Source organism: Myotis davidii, unplaced genomic scaffold (assembly GCF_000327345.1).
Source record: "Myotis davidii unplaced genomic scaffold, ASM32734v1 scaffold631, whole genome shotgun sequence".
Classification (NCBI taxonomy): Eukaryota; Metazoa; Chordata; class Mammalia; order Chiroptera; family Vespertilionidae; genus Myotis; species Myotis davidii.
In genome coordinates, this window is record NW_006282600.1 from 795,758 (window position 1) to 806,791 (window position 11,034).

An 11,034-nucleotide genomic window follows, 5' to 3' on the forward strand; every position below is an offset into this window, starting at 1 on the left:
TTTGTGGGACGAAGTTAAAAGAGCATCAGGCAGCTGGTTCCACAGCCATCAAATCTCACAGAACTGGACAGTGCTATTCATCAGGCCTGGTGTCAGATTCCTCGCATCACCTTTCAGCACCTCGTGGAGTCAATGCCAAGAAGAATGTCCACAGTATTGAAGGCCAAAGGTGGCCCAACGAAGTACTGATGGGGTGGTCATAATAACCTGGCCACTCAATCTGGCATATATCCCACGTTCAAAGGTTGTTAAATTGCATTGTTTACCCATATCTTCAGAAAAAAATCACTTCTACTGTCGTGATAAACAACCTGCTTCCCTATTCATACTGGTCTGGCCCTCTAGCAACTTCAGCGTGAAATTATAGCTAATTTGCCTACAAATGTCAGGTGGTCATAATAATCTGGCCACTCAGTGTATGTATTGTGTGTTCATTACCCCAAGTCAAGTCTCCTTCCATCACCATTTATTCCCTCTTCACCCTCTGGTAATCACCATACTGTTGTCTGTGTTTATGAGGTTGTTTTTTTCCCCCCCTTTGCTTAATCCCATCACTTTTTTCACCCAGTCCCACAACCCCCTCCCCTCTGACAGCTGTCATTCTGTCTATCTTTTAGTCTGTTTCTACTTTTTGTTAGTTTATTTTGTTCATTAGATTCCACATAAAAGTGAAATCATATGGTACTTGTCTTTCTCCAACCGGCTTATTTCACTTAGCATAATGCTCTCCAGGTCCATCCATGCTGTGGCAAAAGGTAGAGTGGGGCCCTCTGGGCTCTCTAAACACAAAAAGGGAGTCTCCATCCAGGACTTTGCAGTCAAGAGGGAAATGGGGAGAGGTAGAGAGACATGAGGAAAACATTCCAGAAGGTGTGAGGGAAGCCTTCTGAGAATTATTGCTTTTCCATAAATCTGCTACTTGAAATTTAAGTGTCTGTGCATTTTTTCTTTCTGTTTTTCTAAATTAAAAACTCAGGGGGCAAATCCCATTGCCATATATGAACTGAAAGCTCAAGCTCATCAGCTAGAAAGCACACCTGCATCAGGGCGTGGGAAAGCACATTTCCTTCCATTTTCACATTTGTCTTTTATTTGGGAAAATCAGGAAAGGAATTCCTCTAAACCCAACAGACTCTGTGGAAGAAAGGAGAGCACTGGGCCAGAAAGAGAAAGACTGCTTGTATGGCCATCAGAAAACTTAGCTTCTGGGCTCAGCCTTTCTCCTCCTTTAGGTTATATGATCTTGGGCCATCCTCTTCCCCTTATGGGGCCTTAGTTTTCCCATCTTTATTAATCTCCAGGTGCATTCTTATTTATTTATGTATTAATGTTTTTTAATTTTATTAAATTTATTGGGATGACATTCATTAATAAAATTACATAAGTTTCAAGTGTACAACTCTATAATACATCATTTGTATATTGCATTGTGTGTTCACCACCCAAAGTCAAGTGTCCTTCCATCACCATCTAATTAAACCCCTTTATCTTCTTTTACCTCCACCCACCCTCCTTGCCCTCTGGTAAACATTTAAAGCCTATTCTTCCCAAACTCGTGCCAAAAAAATTGAAGAATCAGCAGTATTTCCTAACTCATTTTATAAGGTCAGCAATACTAGCAAATCAAATATAACAATACATTAAAAGATAAATAAAAATCAAGCGGGGTTCATTTCAGGGGCACAAGAATGGTTCAACATATGTAAATCCATCAATGTGATATACCACATTAACAAAATAAAGGATAAAAATCATATGATCATGTCAATAGATGCAGAAAAAGCATTTGGCAAGATACAACATGAATTTATGATTAAAGCATTTAATAAGATGGGTATAGTTTTCTCATCTTTAAAATGAGATTAGTCATCTTTAAAACTGCCTTCTCCTTCAAGGAATCTATCAACTCTGAAGATAAGAGCTGTAATCCCAGGTATTATGTTTTCTACTCACTTTCATTTCCCCCTTTTCAAAGGTCATGCTTCCAGCAGTTGAGGGCCTATTCTATATTCCCCTTTTTATTCCCATCATCCAGCAGATTCTCCTGGGCAATGAGCTCTTTGTGAAGACATGAGGAATTTGCATTTATTTGCATTCTGGACCAGCTAGTGTTTTGGATTAGTCTAGTAGTGTGATTATCTTCTCAAGATATCCCCTATAAACCAGAAGTATACTTAGTCATTACATGAGCACTTATGATTTTCATTAGACTACTATTCTAAATGAGTTATAAGTGCATTTCTCAGTATAATCTGGTGCGAACATATTTCAAAAGCACAGAACTCTTGATTAAGAGGCAAGCACAGGGTTTGTTTGGAGGGTTGCAGTCAGACCTGAGTCTGAATCCAGGGCTCCCTGTACCTCTTTCTAGACCTTTGACCTTTGACACATTACCCGATCTCCCTAAGTATAACTGTGGTAAAATTGTCAGAAGGATGGAGTGAGAATTAAACAAGCTAACATATAGAAAGCACTAGTACAGTGCCTGGGACTTAGTCAAAATTCAATCGGTGTAGTCATTGTTGTTATTTCACAAGGTTAATATCTAACATCTACCTCTATGTTTGCCATGTTATGTGGTTAGAAGCACCCACTTTTTTCACTGAGTGGTGTGTTACCTGTTGGATTCTTGGGATCTCTCCTGCTCTTCCCCCTGAACCTGTCCATCCATTTTCCCACTTTATTTTTGTCTTCTTCCTTCCTCCCTGACCCTTATGTTTTCCTCACTTCCCCCTTGTTTTCACCTTACCTCCCTCCTCCTCATACACTCACTCTCACGCAAACGTCTGTTGTATCTATCTTGGCAATTTTCTGGTTCAGTCTAACTAACTTCAATATGACCTTAATGTTATAGCAATAGCAGTTAATTCAAACAGCCTACACTATGTACTTTTCATGTAACAACTCATTTAATTCTCACAATCCTAAGAGGAGCTACTACTCATATAACAGTCTTTACAGATGGAATCATGAAATATAGAGAGATTAAGTGACCTGTTCAGGGTCATATAACCAATGGGTGGTGGTGGAAATGAGATTCAAGCCCAGACAGTTTGGCTCTAGGACTTGAGTTCCAGGATCTGTGCTCTTAGTCACTAGAGGACAGTGCCTCTGTGCAGCAAAGAGACTTAAGACTCTTGTGTTTTCACAGATAATCCAAACAATGAACAATGCATTTATTGATAATTGAATAGATTTTGAATGTCCAAGGTTTCAGAGGTTGTCATACATTATGAGCTGAACCTTTGCTACTCTAGTGTGTTTTTTTTAATCCTCAGGTCAGGATGTTTACTGATTTTAGAAAGAAAGGAAAGGGGAGAAAGAGAGAGAGAGAGAGATATCAATGTGAGAAACATCGATCGGTTGCCTCCCATATGTGCACTGACCAGAGTTTCAAACGCACAGCTTGGTATGTGCCTTGAGCAGGAATTGAATGCACAACCTTTTGGTGTATGGGACGACACTGCAGCCAACTCAGCTACCTGGCCAGAGCTGCTTCTCTAGGTTTTAACAGCAGGAAGGAAGCGGGCAAGGTAGAGTGGTGCAGTACAGTGAAGTGTGGGTAGTGGTCTTAATGAGAATGAAAATGGGCCCACGGTCCAAACCTCCCCAAATTGCACCCCTGAGCAGGCCCTAGGACAGTGATGGCGAACCTATGACATGCATATCAGAGGTGACACGCGAACTCATTTTTTGGTTGATTTTTCTTTGTTAAATGGCATTTAAATATATAAAATAAATATCAAAAATATAAGTCTTTGTTTTACTATGGTTGCAAATATCAAAAAATTTCTGTATGTGACACGGCACCAGAGTTAAGTTAGGGTTTTTCAAAATGCTGACACACCGAGCTCAAAAGGTTCGCCATCACTGGCCTAGGAAGTTGTTCATAGGCACCAGGGAGTTACGGCTTCCACTTCTGAGGACTCTTTTGCTGTCACACCTTAAATGGACCTTGCCATTCCTGTTGTGGCTGAGGCAGGTTTTTCTGAGTTAGCTAAGGGGTCTTTTGCCACCAACATTAATAGCTAGTAGGTCTCAGTCAGTTTCCGCATCTGGAAAATGGGAATCTTCTTACCTATCTTGTAGGTAGAGTAACTGGGGACTTAACGAATACAGGACATAACTAATATCATATTGTATGTCAACTATAATTTAAAAAATAAAAAAGAAGACAGGGTGTATAAAGTACATAATGCATGGCTCACAGTGGGCAGTCTTCATAGGTTTTAAAAGGATGGCCTGTGCTTTCCAGGGTTTTTTTTTTGTTTTTTTTTTGAAGTGCTTAATTCATATTTTTATTTTTATTTTTTTCTCAATCTTTTTATTATTATTATTATTATTGCTTAAAGTATTACAAAGGGTATTACATATGTGTCCATTTTTCCCCCCGCCCTAGACAGTCCCCTAGCCTCCCCTATCCCCCAGTGTCTTATGTCCATTGGTTATGCTTATATGCATGCATACAAGTCCTTTGGTTGATTTCCAGTTTTTTTAATGGCGACCCTATCCTCTACCTGACAACACCCTTACTTCCAATTCATTGTGAAAATTCTGGTACCTGGGGAGAATTCCTTGCCCATCTGGGGCACACTCTTCTCTATCTTCATCAGCCCTTCAGGCTAGGAAGAGTAAGTAGCCTTTGACCTTTGTCTTTGGGAGCTTAATCCAAGTGTTTGCCCCACCCCCACTATCCCAATGGAAAATTGTGTGACCTTATTTAAGTCATTTCCCTTTGATGGGCTTATAGTTCTCCCTATATTAGATAAGAGGTTTGTTTTTAGTTAATGGTTCACAACTTGGGGACTGACCAGGGTTTCAAACCTGGATGTTGTGGGAGGATCTATGTGCACCTATCTTCACAGGATAACTCAAACATCTAGAAGTCTGTGTTGAGACATTGCACATGTAATATTGAAAACTTATGTGCATTTTTAAACATGATAGTTGTTGTAGCTTTGGAGAATTTACCCATTGGTTAGTTCTCTAAATTGGTTCAAATTTCATCAGTTCTGTTTAGTGAGTTGTTTCTCAGTATAAGAGTCCCTAATTTATCTGTTGCTGGAAATTACCTCATTCATTCTCTAATTTCATTAACCTAAGGAATTGGAATTAGAAGGCAACAGTGATATTTCTTTCCTAGAAATTTGTTAACCCTTCAGTTATCTGACAATCATGCAAGAATAACTCAGGTTATCTGGTGAGAGGTTGGGGAACACCTCTTTTTACAGAGAAATAGTTCTAAAGAAAATGTTTCCTCACATAGAAGTGGGGTGTGGGATCTCAAGAACATCACTCTCTACTGTGCCTCAGCTCCTTTCTAACCCCAAGGTTTTTTAATACTGTAGGTAGACCAAGGGTCAGCAAACTATGGCTCACGGGTCATATCTGGCTAACCACCTGTATTTGTACACCTGTTTTGTGAGCTAAGAATGGGTTTTGCTTTTCTAAATGGTTAGAAAAAACAAAAAAGAATATTATTTTGTGACACATGACAACAATATAAAATTAAAATTTCAGTGTTCACAAATAAAGTTTTATTGGAATACAGTCATACTCATTCATTTACATACTATCCATGGCTACTATTGTACCACAATAGTGGATCTAATTATGGCCTGCAAACCTACCAGCTGGCCTTTTACATGAAAAGTTTGTTGGGCCCTGAACTAGATCATCAGCCCTAGTGTTGCCTGTTTGGGAAGACTCATGAAAACCCAAAATTCTGGCTACTTCTGGACCAGTAGAACAAACCTAGGGAGATTAGCACTCCCTAACCCCCAGCCCATTCAATCTCACCACACCCATAACCCTACCCAACCATTGATTCAAACCTCAAACAGGTGGAAGGCATAAATCACTAAATATCCAACTCCTTCATATCCCTGGGTGACCAGTTGTTTTGAAGTGTTCTGGCTTGAGGCTCAGTGGCAGAGGGGAGGCACCTCTGACCTGTGGAGCTTACCTCTGCCTTTGTTCCCAGGGACAGAAAAACCGACGGGCCGTACTGCTCTAAGTGTAACTTTCTGAACTCATTTGTATGAGGCAGCCTCCAAGAACAGATCTGAGTCATTCTGACAGCTCCCATGGCCAAAGGACTTCCAGATGGAGACGGTTAATTTGCTGACCAATTTTTCTCCTTCCAAAGCACATGTCTAAACCTGAAGTCATTTCTTGTGTGCAGGTATAAAATCCTCATCCTTTCATGAAAAAAAAATAATTTTACTTCAGAAAGAAACTTTGAGGTTTAAAAAAAATCAGAAAAGCTGCTTCCAAGAGCCAAAAAAGTGATGCATTTTAAAAAGTGGTGACAACTTCCTCTGAAGGCCAGAGTTCAGGAAAATAGCAGGTGATGGTAAGCTATACACCCACCACCTGCCCATCCGGCAGCTCCTTGCCTGTCTCCCTCTCCTCCCAGCTGCCTGTCTTGCCTTTCCCTCTGGTTCCCCCCTTGGACTGGTATGATCCACTCTGCTTCTGGCCCTGTCCCTGTCCCCTTTTCTTCTCTCAATTCTGTACCTTTCAGTTTGTCATTTTGTCTCATCCCCTGTGTTTTATCTCCCTCTCTTTTTATAGCCTACCCCTAATAGGTCCATAATATAAAATAAAAGAAAGCCTTTTAACACTTTAAAATAGTATTTATGGCTTCAACTCTTCATTCTTAAAGCAGTTGAGTGAAATGTTTTCGTCAAACCAAACAAAATTGCTTTTTGCTCATTGGTGTGCCTTGGTAACAATTCTGGGCACCATGTTAGACACTTAAGATGTTATTAACTCATGTAATACTCACATGATGAAATAGGCACTGTTATTTTTTTATTAAGTTATTACATATGTGTCCTTATCCCCACATTACCCCCCATCCCCCTCACTCATGCCCTCACCCCCCTGGTGTCTGTGTCCATTAGTTAGGCCTATATGCTTGCATATAAGTCCTTTGGTTGATCTCTCCTCCTTACCCCCACCCTCCCCTACCTTCCCTCTGAGGTCTGATGGTCTGATTGATGCTTATCTGTCTCTGGATCTGTTTTTGTTCATCAGTTTATGTTGTTCATTATATTTCACAATTGAGTGAGATCATGTGATATTTATCTTTCTCTGACTGGCTTATTTCACTTAGCATAATGCTCTCCAGGTCCATCCATGCTGTTGCAAATGGTAAGAATTCCTTCTTTTTTTACCGCAGCATAGTATTCCATTGTGTAGATGTACCACTCATGTGCTGATGCGCATTTAGGCTGTTTCCAGATCTTAGCTATGGTCACAATTGAGTGAGATCATGTGATATTTATCTTTCTCTGACTGGCTTATTTCACTTAGCATAATGCTCTCCAGGTCCATCCATGCTGTTGCAAATGGTAAGAATTCCTTCTTTTTTTACCGCAGCATAGTATTCCATTGTGTAGATGTACCACTCATGTGCTGATGCGCATTTAGGCTGTTTCCAGATCTTAGCTATGGTGAATTGTGCTGCTATGAACACATGTTGCCTTCTTTCGAAAGGTATCTATTTAAGTCCATTGCCCATTTTTTGATTGGGTTGTGTATCTTCTTTTTGTTAAGTTGTATGAGTTCCCTGTAAATCTTGGAGATTAAACCCTTATCGGTGATAACATTTGCAAATATGTTCTCCCATGCAGTGGGCTTTCTTGTTGTTTTGTTGATAGCTTGCTGAATAGACACTGTTATTATTTTCATCTCAAAAGTAAGAAAATGGGGCACATATATTAAATGTTTTGTCCACAGTCCTCCAGCCCGTAACTGTTAGAGGTTGAATCTCAGAGAGTCTGGTTCGCAAGTACACATCCTTAACCAGAAAATAACTAATGGCCTGTTGTTTGATGACCCTCAGCTGAGAAAAGGCACAAAAGCTCCCCCATTTATTATTCATGCACTCTTGCATGATTTCACACTTTGAGTATGCACCTCTCCCATGGATATAAGGACTTCTTTTATTTTTCAAAAAATATGTAAAGAGGTGGAGAAAAAAATTGAAATCCTCTAACTACCTCCTCACTCTAACTAAAAGGTGTCAATTTTATTCTTATATTCTACCTCTACATGTTCACACTAACCTCAAGTAGAAGTATTTCTCTCTCTTTTTTGTTAATAAATTTTTATTGATTTCAGAGACAGAAAGGGAGAGAGTGAGGATAGAAACCTCAATGATGAGAGGGAATCATTGATCTGCTGCCTCCTGCAAGGCCCTACTGGGGATCGAGTCCCCAAACCAGGCATGTGCCCTGGCAGGAATGGAACCATAACCTCCTAGTTCATGGGTCGACATTCAACCACTGAGCCACACCAGAAGTGCCCAGATTTTGTTGTTGTTTTTAATCCTCACCTGAGGATATTTTTTCCATTGATTTTTAGTGAGTGGAAAGGAGGAGTAGAGACAAAAAGAAACATCAATGTGAGAGAGACACATCGATTGGTTACCTCCCACACACACCCGACCTGCAACTGAGGTACTTGCCCTTGACTGGAATCAACCCCCCAACCCTTCAGTTCACGGACCTACACTCTAACCACTGAGCAAACCAGCCAGTGCAAGATCTGTCTGATTTTAAAGCTTGTTCTTAGAAATCAAACTGCTATATTGATGACCTTTAAATTTTACCATGGAGATGAGCACTATTGGCACTGCTCCCTCTCCATGGGTCCAGTGACTAAAGTTTCTGCAAGCACAAACTTGACCCTTCATCTTCTGTCCTATTCCTGTAGGCCATCTGATTTAGAGGAGTGAGGGATTTGCCCCAAACCAGAGTTGTCTTAGTTCTTTTAATACTCTTTTTCTTATTTCCTAAAAACTACTAAAGTCAGTTTTCTCTGAGGATGATTTTTTTTTCTTTTGAGAATTGTTAAAAAGCTTTCTTTCCTGTCTTGAAGTTCTACTTGGCAATCTTCATTTTGGTTTTAATTAATGAAGGAATTTGTTAAATTATGAAAGTAAATATAACGATAATGAGGAAAATTTGAAAAAGAAGGCAAAGAAAAACGACATGGGGTATCCTATTACCCTGGTATAATTGCTGTCATAATTTGGCAGAAGAACATAAAAAAGGGGCCTAAGCTCTGAAGTCAGACTGAACATGTTTAGATGCCCAGCTTCGTGCTTATTAGTTGTGTTAATTAACCTTTCTCACCTTCTAAATGTGTTCTGATCCCAATTTCCAAAGTGCGTTTGTGGGGGTTGGGATTCCCTCACACCATTCAATTCTCCAGCACCAGCTGGGTAACCAACAATTCAACTCAATTCTGACACTATCCAGAGATAGCATTAGATCCCACAGGTTAAGGACTTAGTCCATCAAATCTGCCATTCCCACCCTCCACTTCAAATACAAATCACGAGCCCAGGTTGTCACCTGTGTTTCTGAAAGATCAGATATATATAGGAGGTTCCCACGATTCCCTCCTTGGATTTGATTAATTTGCTAGATCAGCCCACAGAACTCAAGAAACATTTTACTTACTAAATTATCAGTTTATTATAAAACTAGAGGCCCAATGCATGAAATTCTTGCAAGAGTAGGCCTTCCTTCCCCCAGCTGCTGGCACCAGCTTCCCTCTGGCACCTGGGACCTGGACTCCCCTCTGGGACCCTGGCTTCCCTCGCAGCAGGGCTTCATCCAGAAGGTCATCCGGAAGGATGTCTGGTCTAATTAGCATATTATGCTTTTATTATATTATAAAATAATGTAATCCAGGAACAGCCAAATGAAAAAAATGCATAGGGCAAGGTATAGGGTAAGGGTGCAGAACTTTCATGACTTCCCTAAGTGTGTCACTCTTCACAAATCTCCACATTTTCAGCAACCCAGAAGCTCTCCAAACCTGGTCTTTTCAGGTATTTATGAAAGCTTTATTTCAGAGGCACACTTGATTAAATCATTGGTCATTGGCAAATGATTCAACTTCCAGCCCCTCTCCCCTCCCCAGAGGTGAGGAAAGTTGGATTGAAAGTTCCAACACTCTGATCACATAGATGATTCTCCTGGCAACAAGTCCCATCCATTGATGGAGGTAAAAAAAAAAAAATCACCTAATTAATATGACAAGATGCTTTTATCATTCTTATCACTTCAGAAATTAATTCCATTGGTTTTAGGAGCTTGATGCCAGAAACAGAAAGAACAACTATATAATCTTGCCTAATAATAGATAAACATGTAAATTGACCATACCTTCGCTACGCTAACCAGCCAATCAGGAGCATATGCAAATTAACCTAACAAAGATGGTGGTTAATTTGCATATGTAGGCTCCAAGCAGTGGAGGGAATCGGGGTCAGTGGAGCTGCGGCAAAGCCTCATGGCCTCAGGGCCGGCTCCGGCCAGAGCCTGGTCAGGGCGAAGGCCTGGGTCCCAGGTGCCAGAGGAAAACCGGTGCCAGCAGCCAGGGGAAAGGAAGGCCTATTGCACGAATCTCTTCGTGCAACAGGTCTTTAGTTCTTATCATAAATAACAATATCACATATTTATTTTCTATATCTGAGAAATAGAGATTGCCTAAGGTTAGTGTAAGGATCAAATGAGGTGTAAAATGCTTATCTCTGCATCTTGCATATTAGTACACAGTATTTGTCAAATGAATAGTTTATTTCTCTCCAGTCTATTTCTTTAAGCAAATCCTGAATAATTATAATAATGCTAGAGGCCCAGTGCATGAATTCATGCATGGGTGGGGTCCCTCAGCCTGGCCAGCAATCGGGGCTGATTGGGGCCAATAGGGGTCAGCCAGCCAGGGGAAAAAACCACAGGAGGTTGGCTGGCTGCAGGAGTTTGGCTGTAGGCCAGTTGTCCAGTCATCATAGCTACTGGCCAGTCACCCAAGCGTCTGGTTGTAATGGTGGCTTAGGCTTTTATATATATATATAGATAGATAGATAGATATGTAATTGCTTATATTAGGTTTCTTTTACTCATTTATTTTTTAATTACAGTTTACAGTCAATATTATTTTGTATTAGTTTCAGGTGTATAGCACAGTGATCTGACAATAGTACACTTCACAAAATATTCTCCCTGATAT